This window comes from Lipotes vexillifer, unplaced genomic scaffold, assembly GCF_000442215.2.
Source record: "Lipotes vexillifer unplaced genomic scaffold, Lipotes_vexillifer_v1.1 scaffold496, whole genome shotgun sequence".
In the NCBI taxonomy this organism is placed as follows: Eukaryota; Metazoa; Chordata; class Mammalia; order Artiodactyla; family Lipotidae; genus Lipotes; species Lipotes vexillifer.
Window position 1 is genome coordinate 5,933,417 of NW_006786690.1, and position 17,356 is coordinate 5,950,772.

The 17,356-nt window shown below is 39.0% G+C and overlaps 1 protein-coding gene and 1 non-coding gene across 2 annotated transcripts in view; one reads left to right on the forward strand and one right to left on the reverse strand.

The window, feature by feature from the left end:
• Positions 1-17,356, forward strand: part of EIF4G3 (eukaryotic translation initiation factor 4 gamma 3) — a 161,357-nt gene that overhangs the window by 56,757 nt on the left and 87,244 nt on the right. The gene's annotated exons all lie outside the window — the stretch shown is intronic.
• Positions 14,666-14,738, reverse strand: TRNAG-UCC (transfer RNA glycine (anticodon UCC)). The gene has a single exon. It is a non-coding gene; the product is annotated as a tRNA-Gly (tRNA).

The following is a 17,356-nucleotide window of genomic DNA, read 5'->3' on the forward strand; positions in this document are numbered from 1 at the left end:
TGTAGGGAAGAGCTGAACAGTATAGTTAGTATTGTGGGAACACAAGTAGCATGTCAGATCTAGGTATATTGTGAAAGCCATCCTATTATATGAGCCCATCGTTGTCTTGTGAAAGGCAAAAAACCATAGCATTTAAATGTCGAACTAAGTGTAAAGAATAGAAATGGTGGTAAACTTAGTACAGTATTTTTCTGTACTAAGATAACGTCACTGCTTAGAAATGGAAAAGAGATCAGTGGCTCTCAATCCTCACTGCCACTAGAATCTTCTGATGCCTGAGTCCCATTCTCCAGAGGTTCTCTAATTGCTTGGGATGAGGCCTAGGTAATTCTGATGTTGAGAACAGAGCTGTGGAACAGGGAATACCCACTGCCTAAGTGAGACTTCCTAGGTCTTCTTTGCTGGAAGTGCTTTTCAGTGAAAGGAGCAGAAAGCATCCCCATTTTTTAGACCACATACAAACATAATGATTTTCTTAACTTAGGGAAAGTGGCTCTGGTGATTGAGAAGCCATTTCTATCTAGTATCTACAGGGGACTGTTAACTTTTTACAGATAATATACTTTACATTACAGTCTGTACTCAAATAGTTTTTACTGTATTGATAATATATACCAGTTAATTTTGAGAATTGAATCAAATTCTCTCCTGACAGGTGTTGTATAATTGACCATTCTAATACAAGCAGAGTATGAGGAGGTGCTTTTGGCTTCAATAGATCAAATCTTTCTGGATTTAAAGCTGTAGTACAGTGTTTTTTAAATTTTTTAAGACAGTAAGAATTTATTCCCCCATGTACAGTGCCTGAATGTAAGAAACTTCCTAAATCTTTGGGATGGAAATGGCTCTAAATGAAATTTTCTAAAAGTGTAACTGTGGCTGTTTGCAGTGCTTTATTTGGGTAAACAAAAGTTTTTTTCTGGCTGGTGCTTTTAACTGTTTTGTATACTTCAGTAGAGGTTTATTTTACTGGTACAAGCTTAACTAAACAAGAGCCAAATACTCTATTGTTACATCCTTCGAGAGCTTGTTCTAAGGAAGGCTTATATTGAGGAGGGGTCTGTGAATCTTTTCTCAGTGGTGCTGTTATCATGAATTAAATAAGATTCAATTCCAAAGCCAGAAAAAGTCTTTTGTGGTTATTGTGGTGGGGATTTAGATTTTAAAAAACCAGTTCAGTACTATGTTGATATGGAATTTATTGCCTTTTCTGGCAGGTGATCTCATTTTCTGGTCTGAATTTTATCGTAATGTAATCCACAAATAAACTTTTGTTTTTAAGAAAAAGTTTATTTATTTGGTTGCGCTGGGTATTAGTTGCAGCAGGTGGGCTCTTTAGTTGCAGCTTGCAGGCTCCTTAGTTGTGGCATGTGAACTCTTAGTTGTGGCATGCATGTGGGCTCTAGTTCCCTGACCAGGGATTGAACCCACGCCTCCTGCATTGGGAGTGCGGAGTCTGAACCATTGCACCACCAGGGAAGTCCCCACAAATAAGCTTTTTTATAGAGTCATGGTGGTGGTTAGGTACAAAGAAATACTGTCCCTGGTATTTAAAGAAATGTAATGTGAGAGGTTAAGGTTCATTTTTGTATTCTTACATTTTACAGAGTATGATGTGAAATCAGTTTACTTGTCAAAATTGTCTCATTTTAAAATTCTATTTATTGTGGTAAATATTTCTAGAGTTGAATTGAAGAAAGAGTGGCCTGACAAGTACAGCTATTGAGATGGGTGGTGAGTGACATTAAAGTGCACTCCAGCTCATATAGGGTAGTGCTCATTAAGTATCTATTTTTGAGGTAACAAAGAGTAAGAGTAATTGGATGGTCCTAATGCAGAATAAAACACATATTATGACTTAATGAATGGTTGAGTTGCCTAAAACATTCTTTTAAAAAAGTCCAAAGCCATAATTAAGTAAGAGCAGTATTTGTGTTAGATAACATTTAAAATGCAGCCCTTTGAATTTTCTAGCAGCCATGTTTCTGGGGCTGAAAAGAGATTCCTTTCAGAAATGAATAATGTCTCTCCGGGAGTACGTTGAAGAGGCCTTGAGAACAGCCCAACAATTGAACTGTGATAAAGTACCAAAAAATATTTTCTATTCATCTACCTTAAAACAGAGATTGATCATATAGTCTTCACTTTTTTTTTTTTTTTTTTTTTTTTGAGGAAGAGTTCCACTCCCACATCCAAAATATAAGACGTGGAAAAGAATTCTTAGTTTGCTAGAGTATAAAGGCTGCATTATCGAAAGTGAAGTTTCTTTTTAAAAAGAGAGACCTGGCTGTGAATCCCAGTTCTACCAGTTATTAATTATGAGATCTTGGTAAGTTAAACCTCCTTCCAAGTGGAATTCTGCCATCTAAGTGGAAATAACAATACCTACATCACAGGATCGTATGAGGATTAAATCAAATAACAGATGTAAAGGCCCTGGCACCTGCTGGATGCTTAATAAATGTCCATTACTCTTCCTATACTACAGTAGCTTTGCAATATTTACCTTTTTTAAAAAAAAGTTTATTTATTTTTGTCTGTGTTGGATCTCCGTTGCTGCACGCAGGCTTCCTCTAGTTGCGGTGAGCAGGGGCTACTCTTTGTTGCGGTGCGTGGGCTTGTCATTGCGGTGGCTTCTCTTGTTGCGGAGCACAGGCTCTAGGCATGCGGGCTTTAGTAGTTGTGGCACGCAGGCTCAGTAGTTGTGGTGTGCAGGCTCAGTAGTTGTGGCGCACGGGCTTAGTTGCTCTGAGGCATGTGGGATCTTCCTGGACCAGGGCTTGAACCTGTGTCCCCTGCCTTGCCAGGCGGATTCTTAACCACTGCGCCACCAGGGAAGTCCTAACATTTTTTTTTTTTTTAAGTTGGGAATTAATTTTAGGTAATGAATTCTTATCTACCCTGGCATTGTATTTCAGTACCATACTTTTCTAGGACTTCTTCTAAAATCTTTAATACCAATTTACAGCTGTATTCATCATTACTGAAATCCCGGCCTTGTTACATAGGTATTTTAATATTATCACTTAATGTTGTTAAATTTTTATTAGTTTGACTGTCACTGTATTTATCACCCCAGTAAAATTGTTTAAAAAAAACACCTCACACCTCAAGGCAAAGCTGATACATAGAGTGGTTTAGAAATCCCAGGGTAATCACTCAGAAAGCCATGTATTTAATAACCTTGATGCTGTCTAGAAACACAGACAGGTTCATCTGTGAACTTTTCCAAAACTCATTCAGTGGTGTGAACTCTCAAGCAAACATTATAGTACACAAAAAGAAAAAATTCTGTTCAGTAGGCACCTCTGTTATTTGCTTCTTTGAGAAGCAGTCCTCATTGTGTTATGATGTATTTGGAAAAAAGTCCAAGTGCTAAAACAGGTTATTAGTTTTTGGTTTAGGTATACCATCTTGTATTTTGCCTCTCACTAATACTTCTCTACAACCTTCTAACTCTTCTTTTCACCATTTGTTTTATTGCTCTGTAGAATACTCAGCAAAAGAAATTAAAGGTGACATCTGATCGATGGGTGTTACTTTTTGATGGTAACTTTTTTTTTCTTCTTTTTTCCTCAAGTCCATTCTCTAGTAAGTCTGTGTCTTTATTCCTGTTTCACCCCTAGGTTCTTCATGACATTTTTTTCTTAAATTCCATATATATGTGTTAGCATACGGTATTTGTCTCTCTCTTTCTGACTTACTTCACTCTGTATGACAGACTCTAGGTCTATCCACCTCACTACAAATAGCTCAATTTCGTTTCTTTTTATGGCTGAGTAATATTCCATTGTATATATATGCCACATCTTCTTTATCCATTCATCCAACGATGGACACTTAGGTTGTTTTCATCTCCAGGCTATTGTAAATAGAGCTGCAATGAACATTTTGGTACATGATTCTTTTTGAATTATGGTTTTCTTAGGGTATATGCCTAGTAGTGGGACTGCTGGGTCATATGGTAGTTTTATTTGTAGTTTTTTTAGGAACCTCCATACTGTTCTCCACAGTGGCTGTATCAATTTACATTCCCACCAACAGTGTAAGAGGGTTCCCTTTTCTCCACACCCTCTCCAGCATTTATTCTTTCTAGATTTTTTGATGATGGCCATTCTGACTGGTGTGAGATGATATCTCATTGTAGTTTTGATTTGCATTTCTCTAATGATTAGTGATGTTGAGCATTCTTTCATGTGTTTGTTGGCAGTCTGTATGTATATCTTCTTTGGAGAAATGTCTGTTTAGGTCTTCTGCCCATTTTTGGATTGGGTTGTTTGTTTTTTTGTTATTAAGCTGCATGAGCTGCTTATAAATTTTGGAGATTAATCCTTTGTCAGTTGCTTCATTTGCAAATATTTTCTCCCATTCTGAGGGTTGTCTTTTGGTCTTGTTTATGGTTTCCTTTGCTGTGCAAAAGCTTTGAAGTTTCATTAGGTCCCATTTGTTTATCTTTGTTTTTATTTCCATTTCTCTAGGAGGTGGGTCAAAAAGGACCTTGTTGTAATTTATGTCACAGAGTGTCCTGCCTATGTTTTCCTCTAAGAGTTTGATAGTTTCTGGCCTTGCATTTATGTCTTTAATCCATTTTCAGCTTATTTTTGTGTATGGTGTTAGGGAATGATCTAATCTCATAGTTTTACATGTAGCTGTCCAGTTTTCCAAGCACCACTTATTGAAGAGTCTGTCCTTTCTCCACTGTACATTCCTGCCTCCTTTATCAAAGATAAGATGACCATATGTGCATGGGTTTATCTCTGGGCTTTCTATCCTATTCCATTGATCTATCTTTCTGTTTTTGTGCCAGTACCATACTGTCTTGATTACTGTAGCTTTGTAGTATAGTCTGAAGTCAGGCAGCCTGATTCCTCCAGCTCCATTTTTTGTTCTCAAGATTGCTTTGGCTATTCGGGGTCTTTTGTGTTTCCATACAAATTGTGAAATTTTTTGTTCTAGTTCTGTGAAAAATGCCAGTGGTAGTTTGATAGGGATTGCATTGAATCTATAGATTGCTTTGGGTAGTAGAGTCATTTTCACAATGTTGATTCTTCCAATCCAAGAACATGGTATATCTCTCCATCTGTTTGTATCATCTTTAATTTCTTTCATCAGTGTCTTATAATTTTCTGCATACAGGTCTTTTGTCTCCTTAGGTAGGTTTATTCCTAGATATTTTATTCTTTTTGTTGCAGTGGTAAATGGGAGTGTTTTCTTGATTTCACTTTCAGATTTTTCATCCTTAGTATATAGGAATGCCAGAGATTTCTGTGCATTAATTTTGTATCCTGCTACTTTACCAAATTCATTGATTAGCTCTAGTAGTTTTCTGGTAGCATCTTTAGGATTCTCTATGTATAGTATCATGTCATCTGCAAATAGTGACAGCTTTACTTCTTTTCCGATTTGGATTCCTTTTATTTCCTTTTCTTCTCTGACTGCTGTGGCTAAAACTTCCAAAACTATGTTGTATAAGAGTGGTGATAGTTGGCAACCTTGTCTTGTTCTTGATCTTAGTGGAAATGCTTTCAGTTTTTCACCATTGAGGACAATGTTCGCTGTGGGTTTGTCATATATGGCCTTTATTATGTTGAGGAAAGTTCCCTCTATGCCTACTTGCTGCAGGGTTTTTATCATAAATGGGTGTTGAATTTTGTCAAAAGCTTTCTCTGCATCTATTGAGATGAATATATGGTTTTTCTCCTTCAACTTGTTAATATGGTGTATCACGTTGATTGATTTGCGTATATTGAAGAATCCTTGCATTCCTGGAATAAACCCCACTTGATCATGGTGTATGATCCGTTTAATGTGCTGTTGGATTCTGTTTGCTAGTATTTTGTTGAGGATTTCTGCATCTATGTTCATCAGTGATATTGGCCTGTAGTTTTCTTTCTTTGTGACATCCTTGTCTGGTTTTGGAATCGGGGTGATGGTGGCCTCGTAGAATGAGTTGGGAAGTGATCCTCCCTCTGCTATATTTTGGAAGAGTTTGAGAAGGACAGGTGTTAGCTCTTCTCTAAATGTTTGATAGAATTCGACTGTGAAGCCATCTGGTCCTGGGCTTCTGTTTGTTGGAAGATTTTTTTTTTTTTACTCGTATGTGGGCCTCTCACTGTTGTGGCCTCTCCCGTTTCAGAGCACAGGCTCCGGACATGCAGGCTCAGTGGCCATGGTTCACAGGCCCAGCAGCTCCACAGCATGTGGGATCTTCCCAGACCAGGGCACAAACCTGTGTCCCCTGCATCGGCAGGCGGACTCTCAACCACTGCACCACCAGGGAAGCCCTGTTGGAAGATTTTTAATCACAGTTTCAATTTCAGTGCTTGTGATTGGTTTGTTCATATTTTCTATTTCTTCCTGATTCAGTCTTGGCAGGTTGTGCCTTTCTAAGAATTCTTCGTTACTAAGTAGTGTATTGTTTAGCCTCCATGTGTTTGTATTTTTTACTGCTCTTTTCCTATAATTGATATCTAATCTCATGGCGTTGTGGTCGGAAAAGATACTTGATATAATTTCAATTTTCTTAAATTTACCAAGGCTTGATTTGTGACCCAAGATATGATCTATCCTGGAGAATGTTCCATGAGCACTTGAGAAAAATGTGTATTCTGTTGTTTTTGGATGGAGTGTCCTATAAATATCAATTAAGTCCATCCTGTTTAATGTATCATTTAAAGCTTGTGTTTCCTTATTTATTTTCATTTTGGATGATCTGTCCATTGGTGAAAGTGGGGTGTTGAAGTCCCCTACTATGAATGTGTTACTGTCGATTTCCCCTTTTATGGGTGCTAGTTTTTGCCTTATGTATTGAGGTGCTCCTATGTTGGGTGCATAAATATTTACAATTGTTATATCTTCTTCTTGGATCGATCCCTTAATCATTATGTAGTGTCCTTCTTTGTCTCTTCTGATAGTCCTTATTTTAAAGTCTATTTTGTCTGATATGAGAATTGCTACTCCAGCTTTCTTTTGGTTTCCATTTGCATGGAATATCTTTTTCCATCCCCTTACTTTCAGTCTGTATGTGTCTCTAGGTCTGAAGTGGGTCTCTTGTAGACACACAGCAGATATATGCGTCTTGTTTTTTTATCCATTCAGCCAATCTGTGTCTTTTGGTGGGAGCATTTAGTCCATTTACATTTAAGGTAATTATCGATATGTATGTTCCTATTGCCATTTTCTTAATTGTTTTGGGTTCGTTATTGTAGGTCTTTTCCTTGTGTTTCTTGCCTAGAGAAGTTCCTTTAGCAGTTGTTGTAGAGCTGGTTTGGTGGTGCTGAACTCTCTCAGCTTTTGCTTGTCTGTAAAGGTTTTAATTTCTCCATCAAATCTGAATGAGATCCTTGCTGGGTAGAGTAATCTTGGTTGCAGGTTTTTCTCCTTCATCACTTTCAATATGTTCTGCCACTCCCTTCTGGCTTGCAGAGTTTCTGCTGAAAGATCAGCTGTTAACCTTATGGGGATTCCCTTGTGTGTCTGTTGTTTTTCCCTCACTGCTTTTATTATGTTTTCTCTGTATTTAATTTTTGACAGTTTGATTAATATGTGTCTTGGCGTATTTCTCCTTGGATTTATCCTGTATGCGACTCTCTGTGCTTCCTGGACTTGATTAACTATTTTCTTTCCCATATTAGGGAAAATTTCAACTATAATCTCTTCAAATATTTTCTCAGTCCCTTTCGTTTTCTCTTCTTCTTCTGGAAGAACCCCTATAATTCGAATGTTGGTGCGTTTAATGTTGTCCCAGAGGTCTCTGAGACTGTCCTCAGTTCTTTTCATTCTTTTTTCTTTATTCTGCTCTGCAGTAGTTATTTCCACTATTTTATCTTCCAGGTCACTTATCCGTTCTTCTGCCTCATTTATTCTGCTATTGATCCCATCTAGAGTATTTTTCATTTCATTTATTGTGTTGTTCATCATTGTCTGTTTCATCTTTATTTCTTCTAGGTCCTTGTTAACTGCTTCTTGCATTTTGTCCATTCTATTTCCAAGATTTTGGATCATCTTTACTATCATTATTCTGAACTCTTTTTCAGGTAGACTGCCTATTTCCTCTTCATTTGTTAGGTCTGGTGGGTTTTTATCTTGCTCCTTCATCTGCTGTGTGTTTTTCTGCCTTTTCATTTTGCTTATCTTACTGTGTTTTGGTTCTCCTTTTTGCAGGCTGCAGGTTCGTAGTTCCTGTTGTTTTTGGTGTCTGTCCCCAGTGGCTAAGGTTGGTTCAGTGGGTTATGTAGGCTTCCTGGTGGAGGGGACTAGTGCCTGTGTTCTGGTGGATGAGGCTGCATCTTGTCTTTCTGGTGGGCAGGTCCATGTCTGGTGGTGTGTTTTGGGGTGTCTGTCGACTTATTATGATTTTGGGCAGCCTCTCTGCTAATGGTTGGGGTTGTGTTCCTGTCTTGCTAGTTGTTTGGCATAAGATGTCCAGCACTGTAGCTTGCTGGTTGTTGAGTGAAGCTGGGTGCTGGTGTTGAGATGGAGAACTCTGGGAGATTTTCACCGTTTGATATTATGTGCAGTTGGGAGGTCTCTTGTGGACCAATGTCCTGAAGTTGGCTCTCCCACCTCAGAGACACAGCACTAACTCCTGGCTGCAGTACCAAGAGCCTTTCATCCACACGGCTCAGAAGAAAAGGGAGAAGAAGTAGAAAGAAAGAATTAGTAGAAGTAGAAAGAAAGGAGGGAGGGAGGGAGGGAGCAAGGAAGGAAGGAGAGGAGGAAGGAGGGAAGGAAGAAAGAAAGAAAGAAGAAAAGAAAGGAAGAAGGCAAGAAGGAAAGAAAGGAGGGAGGGAGGGAGGAGGGAAGGAAGGAAGGAATGAGGGAAGGAAGGAAAAAATACAGAAAGAAAGAAGATACAGTAAAATAAAATAAAGTATAATAAAGTTATTGAATTAAAAAAATAATTATTTAGAGGAAAAAAAAAAGGGAAGGATAGAACCTTAGGACAAATGGTGGAAGCAAAGTTATAGAGACAAAATCTTACATAGAAGCATACACATATACCCTCACAAAAAGAGGTAAAGTGGAAAAAATCATAAAACTTGCTCTCCAAGTCCACCTCCTCAATTTGGGACGATTCGTTGTCTCAAAAAGGGAAGGAAGGAAGGAAAGATAGAAAGAAGGTAAAGTATAATAGAGTTCTTTAAATTAAAATTAATTATTAAGAAAAAAATTAAAAAAAAAATGGTCGGATAGAACGCTGGGACAAATGGTGGAAGCAAACCTATACAGACAAGATCTCACACAGAAGCATACACATACACATTCACAAAAAGAGGAAAAGGGGAAAAAATCATAGATCTTGCTCTAGAAGTCCGCCTCCTCAATTTGGGATGATTCGCTGTCTATCCTGGCAGTGGCAGGCTGCACAGGCTCCCCGGAAGGGGGGTGTGGATAGTGACCTGTGTTCGCACACAGGCTTCTTGGTGGCGGCAGCAGCAGCCTTAGCGTCTCATGTCTGTCTCTGGAGTCTGCGCGCGACTTGCGCCCGTCTCTGGAGCTCCTTTAAGCAGCGCTCTTAATGCCCTCTCCTCGCGCACCAGGAAGTAAAGAGGGAAGAAAAAGTCTCTTGCCTCTTCGGCAGGTCCAGACTTTTCCCCGGACTCCCTCCCGGCCAGCCGTGGCGCACTAACCCCCTGCAGGCTGTGTTCACGCCGCCAACCCCAGTCCTCTCCCTGTGCTCTGATCAGAGCCCCGCCCGCTCCAGCGGGTGAGCAGACAAGCCTCTCGGGCTGGTGAGTGCCGGTCGACCCTGATCCTCTGTGCTGGAATCTCTCCGCTTTGCCCTCCGCACCCCTGTTGCTGTGCTCTCCTCCGCAGCTTCGAAGCTCCCCCCCTCCGCCACCCGCAGTCTCCGCCCGCGAAGGGGCTTCCTAGTGTGTGGACACTTTTCCTCCTTCACACCTCCCTCCCACTGGTGCAGGACCCGTCCCTATCGTTTTGTCTCTGTTGATTCTTTTTTCTTTTGCCCTACCCAGGTACGTGGGGGGTTCTTGCCTTTTGGGAGGTCTGAGGTCTTCTGCCAGCGTTCAGTAGGTGTTCCGTAGGAGTTGTTCCACGTGTAGATGTATTTCTGGTGTATCTGTGGGGAGGAAGGTGATCTCCGCGTCTTACTCTTCCGCCATCTTCCCGGAAGTCTCCTGATGGTAACTCTTTTAATATCAATAGATTTCGAGATGAAAGTGTTTGAAAATCATACCAGATATGATGACCTGAAATTTCTGCAAAGGTTATTATTTTTGTGGTGTCTTACTGTAATCAGTATCATAAGACATTTATTTCAACAGTTGAAATGCTTTTTCTAACTAAATCAAATAAAACAAGAATTGTTCCGCTTCAAGACAAGAATGGGAGAAGGGGGTGGAGGAGAGATGGTGTACTATCTATTAGTATTTGGGTAGATTAGTTGTATTTTGTTTTAGCCAAAGCTTGATTCAGATTTATCCCAAATCATCTATTAGAACCATGCTTTGATTTAGACTTATAATGTACATTTTAAAAGTTTATCAGATGAGCCATGACATTAGGAATGAACAGTTCTGCCAAAGATTAATTAGTAATAAGACAAACCTAATGAGAATTTGTCTGGGGAGACATTATTGTTTTTGATCTTTCATGTCTTATCATCTTGCTGGAATTTTATGAGAATGAAAAATTATAGGAAATTGAATGATCTGCAGAAAAATGCCTGTGCTATATTCCCAGTGTTATGGCTGACAGAAAAAAATTGGAACTAATAAATAAGATCTAGTAGTCCGTATAGATTTGTTGTGGTAAATAGCATTTATGTAGTTTGATTTCTTCTCAAACCTATTTTTAAAGCAATTTTATTGAATATACTTTTTCCTACTTATCAGTTTTACTGTTACGATGATCTTTTTGAATTAATAGCTAGATTTTCTTAGAAGGTCATTCTTCCCATAAATATTTGGGTGCCAGATATTTGTAGAGTGCATACTGTGTGCTAGGCACAAATGGGCTTATTTGGAAAAGACCCCCTCACAAAGTTTAAGCAAGATAGTTTCTTTATAAACTGCCAACTCTATATTTAAGCCATTTATTTCTCTGAGAAGATTAAATAGTCCAGTTTAGTGACTATGTATTCTAAGCTCGAGAAGAAGCTTATTAGTCCTAGAATCAGGAAACTTGCCTTCTGCTATTTATTTGCTTATCTGCATATATTTTTATTCCATAGTAGTTAGAGTGCTTGTAGAATCTCTGCTAACATCCTGTTACTGGACCTTCTGGAACGGTCTAGTTATCAGGTTTCTTCCTTAGCACCCTTTCCGTGTGCTCACCCACCATCCCTTTGTCTTCTTACTCTCTGGAAATTTAGGTAACATTACTTTCCAGAAATCCTTTCAAGTAGATATTATTAGTTTTAAAATTTTCTTTAAGGCAGGCTCAGCCTTGCTCTGGCCCTACATTACTCTGTCTAGGTCCTTGACCTGTGACCCATGTGTAACATATGTGTATACTGCTTTCCTTATTGCTATCATCGCTAATTTTCCAGAGCAAATTTCCACACTCTTTAAGGATTTAGCGCATTTGGCGCACAATTTACTTTTCCGTTTTACTTTCTGCCATTTACCATGAGGATATCTAGCATTCATTTGTTGTCCCATTAGACTGTTGCTGTGGGCTCCTGGATTCATCCTCTGTTTTTCCCTTTTTTCACCTTCCCAGAACAATCGTATATGAACACATATTCAGCAACCCATATGTACATAGTCTAGACTTGCACTGTTCACTGTAATAGCCACTAGAGTCACCTGTGGCTTTTGAGCACTTGAAACAGTTAGTACAAATTGAGATGTGCTATAAAATGTAAAATACAATTGTCTCTTGGTATCTGCATGGGATTGTTTCACAGGACCACCCTCCAAAGATAATAGCAAAATCTGCTGATGCTTACTTCCGTTATATAAAATGGTATACTATTTGCCTATAATCTATGCACATCCTTACGTATAAGGCATACTTTGGAGATACTGCAGGTTCAGTTCTGGATCACTGGAATAAAATGAATATCACAATAAAGCAGGTTGCATAAATTTTTTGATTTCTCAGTACATGTAAAGGTTATGTTTAGGGACTTCCCTGGTGGCGCAGTGGTTAAGAATCCTCCTGCCATTGCAGGGGACACAGGGTCGAGTCCTGATCTGGGAAGATCCCACATGCCACGGAGCAACTAAGCCCGTGCACCACATCTACTGAGCCTGTGCTGTAGAGCCCGTGAGCCACAACTACTGAGCCCACGTGCCACAACTACTGAAGCCTGTGCGCCTAGAGCCCATGCTCTGCAACAAGAGAAGCCACCGCAATGAGAAGCCCACGCACCGCAACGAAGAGTAGCCCCCGCTCGCGCAACTAGAAAAAAGCCCGTGCGCAGCAATGGAGACCCAATGCGGCCAAAAATAAATAAATAAAATAAAAAACGTTATGTTTACACTATACAGTAGTCTTATGAAATGTGCAAAAACATTATGTCTAAAAAGTGTACATACCTTAATTCAAAAATACTTTATGACTAAAAAATGTTAACCATTGTCTGACAATGAAGGATTGCCCCCGTCAATTTTAATAATATAATAGCCAGTTATTTTACCAGCAAAGGCAGACTTATTCAGGAATAGCCAGAGGAATCCCGATTTGGAAAATGCAGGTCATGGTGTACCATAGGCAAATCCAAAAAACAAGGAAGGGGAACTTGCTTTCGTAGGGAAAAAAGGAGAGTTGGGAAGGGCTGTGAGAACCACAGAGTCCATTGGAAGAATCTAGGAGTCCAAAGTATAGAGGCTTCTCATTGGTTGGGCTGCTACAGCCTCTGATTGGCTGGGCTGTCGTAGAGTGGAGAGTTGTTTTCTTCTTTCTGCGAGATAGTAAAGTAGAGGCAGAGTCCTGTTGGAGATGGAGGCCTGTGGTTCTTCTATTTGGAGCAATTGATGATGCATGGCAGGGCGTGAGCGCTCCCCCTACAGGTCTGTTCTGACTCCAGTTTTGGCTGAGGTTTCTTTAATTTCACGTTTCCCCTTTTGATCAAGATCTTTCCTCAAAAACATCACTAATCAAGAGTCAGAATTTCCACATGTAGTGGTTTGTTTTTCGGTGCCAGGAAGGCCCTTCCCTGGTTGTAATGTCCCCTGTTGAAGGGGAAGTATTATACACAAATCAGAACCCTCATCAGGTTGCCTTTTGAGTAACAGGACAAGGTACTAGGGAGAACTCTCAGGCATTTCTTGTTAAAAGTTCATATTTAGTCAAGGTTGTAAGGAGTAGAATTTATCTTGAAGGCTGAGCTAGCATTATGTTAGTAGGCATGCCATTTTTACAAAGGTTCAACAAGTAATAGGTACCAAACTTAAAAACCAGTATATAAAGCAGAATTAAAGACAACATTCTAAAACCAGTTTGCAGGAGGGTTCTAAACCAGGAGCCTAGGCCTGAAGGTATCCAGCTGAATAAATGACAGTTGGTTGTCAGGTGAAATTTGCTGTAACCAATGTGCTTGCTCTTTAATTTTATGTAAATTGGGTCTCTGCTTCCCCAGAGGTATTTATCCATGTACAACAAAAGGTGTTTGCTGTTGCACAGAGGCCTCCTTGCCTAGCAAGTAGGTAATCAAGGGCTCTGCAGTTATCCAAAACCACCTTGGCCAGTGAGTTTAGTGATTGTTCCTGAGTTAAAACTGAATTGGCTGTGGGGTCAGCTAAATCACCTAGTGTCAGGAAGAAATTCTTGATACTTGTTCATTGGCACTCAGTCTGATCTGTGGGAAGAAAGCTCTCCCTATGAGGGCAAAGCCAGAATCACATACACTTCCTGTAAGTTCTTGCTTAGGGCAGTTATAGATGATTAATGGGATGGACAAATGAGAGGCTTCTGTTCGGTACGTAGGGAGAATAGGACAGTGAATACAACACAGGCACGCTGTCGTTGTATTCTCCAGCTATCAAGGCAATGAGTTGCCCATGCCTAAAAGCCATTCCCCAAACTTCCAAATCTGAAAGTGTAACCAGAGGGAGTACGTAAGGCCCCCACATAAGTGATAGTATCTATGGATTCATTCATTGGTATAGAGGCATTAGCATTACTTACCAAGGCTCAGATATTACATTGTTACACACTGAGAGAGTTACCTCCGTAGAACTTCTTATGCAAATATTGAAAAGATCTTGTTTTCTTATCCCAGGGCTGGATCAAAATGAAGCAAGGAATACGTTTAGGCGGGTTTAGCACCCTGACTCTATGAAATGGTACTGTGGAACAATTTGGACAAACAACAGCATCTGGAACCCCAGTGAAATCACTTATAGGGTGAACCAAAGGGCCATTGCTGTCTTGGAGGGACTGAAGTTTCTTTTTTTTTCTTTTTTTTTTTTTTTTTGCGGTACATGGGCCTCTTACTGTTGTGGCCTCTCCTGTTGCACAGGCTCCAGACGCGCAGGCTCAGCAGCCATGGCTCACGGGCCTAGCCGCTCCCCGGCATGTGGGATCCTCCCGGACTGGGACACGAACCCGTGTCCCCTGCATCGGCAGGCGGACTCTCAATCACTGTGCCACCAGGGAAGCCCCTGAAGTTTCCTTTTTTAAAAAAATTTTAAATGGATTTAAATATATATTTATTTGGCTGTGCTAGGTCTTAGTTGCTGCATGTGGGATATAGTTCCCTGACCAGGGATCGAACTTGGGCCCCCTGCATTGGAAGTGCAGAGTCTTAACCACTAAATCACCAGGGAAGGCCGGGGACTGAGGTTTCTGATGGCAAATCCAGCAATCAGAGAGGTTTCCGCCTTGCACCAGGGATTGGGAAATTCGGATGAGGGCACTGTCATTCCATGGAAGGGAGGGAGAAAAACGTGTAAGAAACAGTATTGAAAGAAAGGTATATAGGCCTAGTCCAGACATGTTGGGAAAGCTGTCACCCTCAGATGTCATCTGATTCAAATCCTAGTGAGCTTTATATTCAGGTTGTCAGATGGTGTGCAGATCCAGTTGGGGTTCACTGTCTTCTTCTGGTGATACATATGGATCCAGGAGTCTGCTCCCTGGAGTTTGGCAGCATGAGGATTAGTCAGCAGTATCTGATAGGGGTCCTTCTAGTGAGGCTGGAGAGAGTCCTTTTGGATGTGTCTTTTCCAGTACACAAAATCTCCAGGATGTAGAGTGTGATATATTTTTCTTCTCTCGTGATTGCCCTGTGAAACGAGTTCTCTACCAGAGCATAGTTATTTTTAGTGGAAGCAATTAGACCTTTACAATATGGAACTATGCCTCCCTTTATCAGTTGTGGATCAAAAGAAGCGGGACCCAGGTGCTTCAGGCCTCCTGTTACAAGAATAGACTCCTGTAAAACCGATGCAAATATGTATACATTTTATCTATGCAAATATATACATGAAAAACAGGAGTATTTAATGAGAGTTTCAGAATTTGGGGGGAACCAGATAGAAAAAAATAAATTCTTCAACCTTTGCTGTGAAGATAACACTTTACCAAATTGCTGTAAGTTACAGATAGCTTAAAGGAGAAGAACAAAAATAAAGGACCCTTTATATGTGGAAAGCAAAACATTAAAGCAGTTGGTTTTCAACTGGTGCTTTAGAAATCCTTACCCAGTTCAGTATTATGATTTTAAAGTTATCAAAAAACTGTGTTCCAGAATACCCATCGGAGTCCTGAATTTCTTTAAAGGTGAAACATATTTACAAAAGCATTAGAATAAAGCAGTAACTGCCTATAAATGGCAAAGACTTGAAAATGCCCATTTAAAGATCTGATGAGAGTTCACTGTAATGGGACTGAGAAAGGAATCTGCTTATTTCTGTGACATACATTTAAAAATTATGACTAATAACATTATATCAGGACATCTTGGAATTTCAGGAATTTGATACAGTTTTGAACACTTATATTAACATACACCTATACAAATAAGGTAAAAAGATTCAGTAATCCTTCTTACATGACAAGCCTCATATGTAATTTAATATATCAGATAAGACTGATTCCTTCAACGTTTTACCAGGTGAGAGACAAATCTTTTTAGATTCTCCATGGGCCCTCTGGGAGAACTCAAAGTTAGTTCAAGGTAAAAAAAAAAAAAAAAGATTTCATTTAGAACATGATTTTTGGGAAGTTTGTCAAAAATATCAAAAGGTTTTGGACGTTTGATCCAGTGGGACCACAGATCACTATGAAATGATACTTAATTATCTATTTGACTAAAGTAATAAAAGATTACAAAGACAAATACAAAAGGTTATGTGGTTGTAAGGGAAACTTACAACTTTTAATATTGAGAAGATTTGGTTTTCTTTAATAATCAAAGACTTGGTTAAGACAACATGAAACACAAAAGAATTTTGGTAAACTACAAATTTTTGTTTCTAAGGAGACTAATTAAAGATAAGGAAAAGACTTCCACAGTCTTTTATCAGGAGCAGACCACTATTCTAAGAAGACTGTTCTTTTAGCAAATGAAAGTAAATTAAGTTTTAGTTTTATATAAGTACACCACTGATTTTAAACCTTACTCTTAAAGTCCTTATAATATTTAGACAGCTTGACCACACATAAAGCTCCTTTTTTCAAAGATTCCTTTTCCACAAATCTTCTGCAACTTACTATTTACATTCAGTTTTTGTCCTATCTTTCCACTTTCCTATTCTGAAACAATCAGTCTCGCTTTAAAACAAAATTACTTTCTTTTCCTCCACAAAATGTATTTCCCTTCCTCATACCTTGTCTTACCAAAAAAACACATCCAACTTTTCCATTATTTCTTGTAGCATTAAACAATTATGAATGGACTGTTCCTGGAAAATTTATGAATATGCTTCATAATTCCTAAAAGCATATTTTCTTCATAATAAGTTTTCCAATGTGGCATGTTTACCAAGAGACCCAAGTATCTTTTTAATTTTTAAAAATTTTTATTGAAGTATAGTTGATTTACAGTGTTGTATTTCTGTTGTACATCAAAGTGATTCAGTTACTTTTTTATATGTATATATATGTACATATATATGAATGTATATATATTTTTTCATAATCTTTTCCATTATGGTTTATTACAGGGTATTGAATATAGTTCTCTGTACTATACAGTAGAACCTTGTTGTTTATCTATTTTATATATATGGTAGTTTGTATCTACTAATTCCAAACTCCTGATTTATCCCTCGTCCACCCCCTTTCTCCTAAGGGTATCCATAAGTTTGTTTTCTGTGTCTGTGAGTCTGTTTCCATTTTGTAAATAAGTTCATTTGTGTCATATTTTAGATTCCACATATAAGTGATATCATATGGTATTTGTCTTTCCTTTCTGATTTACTTCATTTAATATGGTAATCTC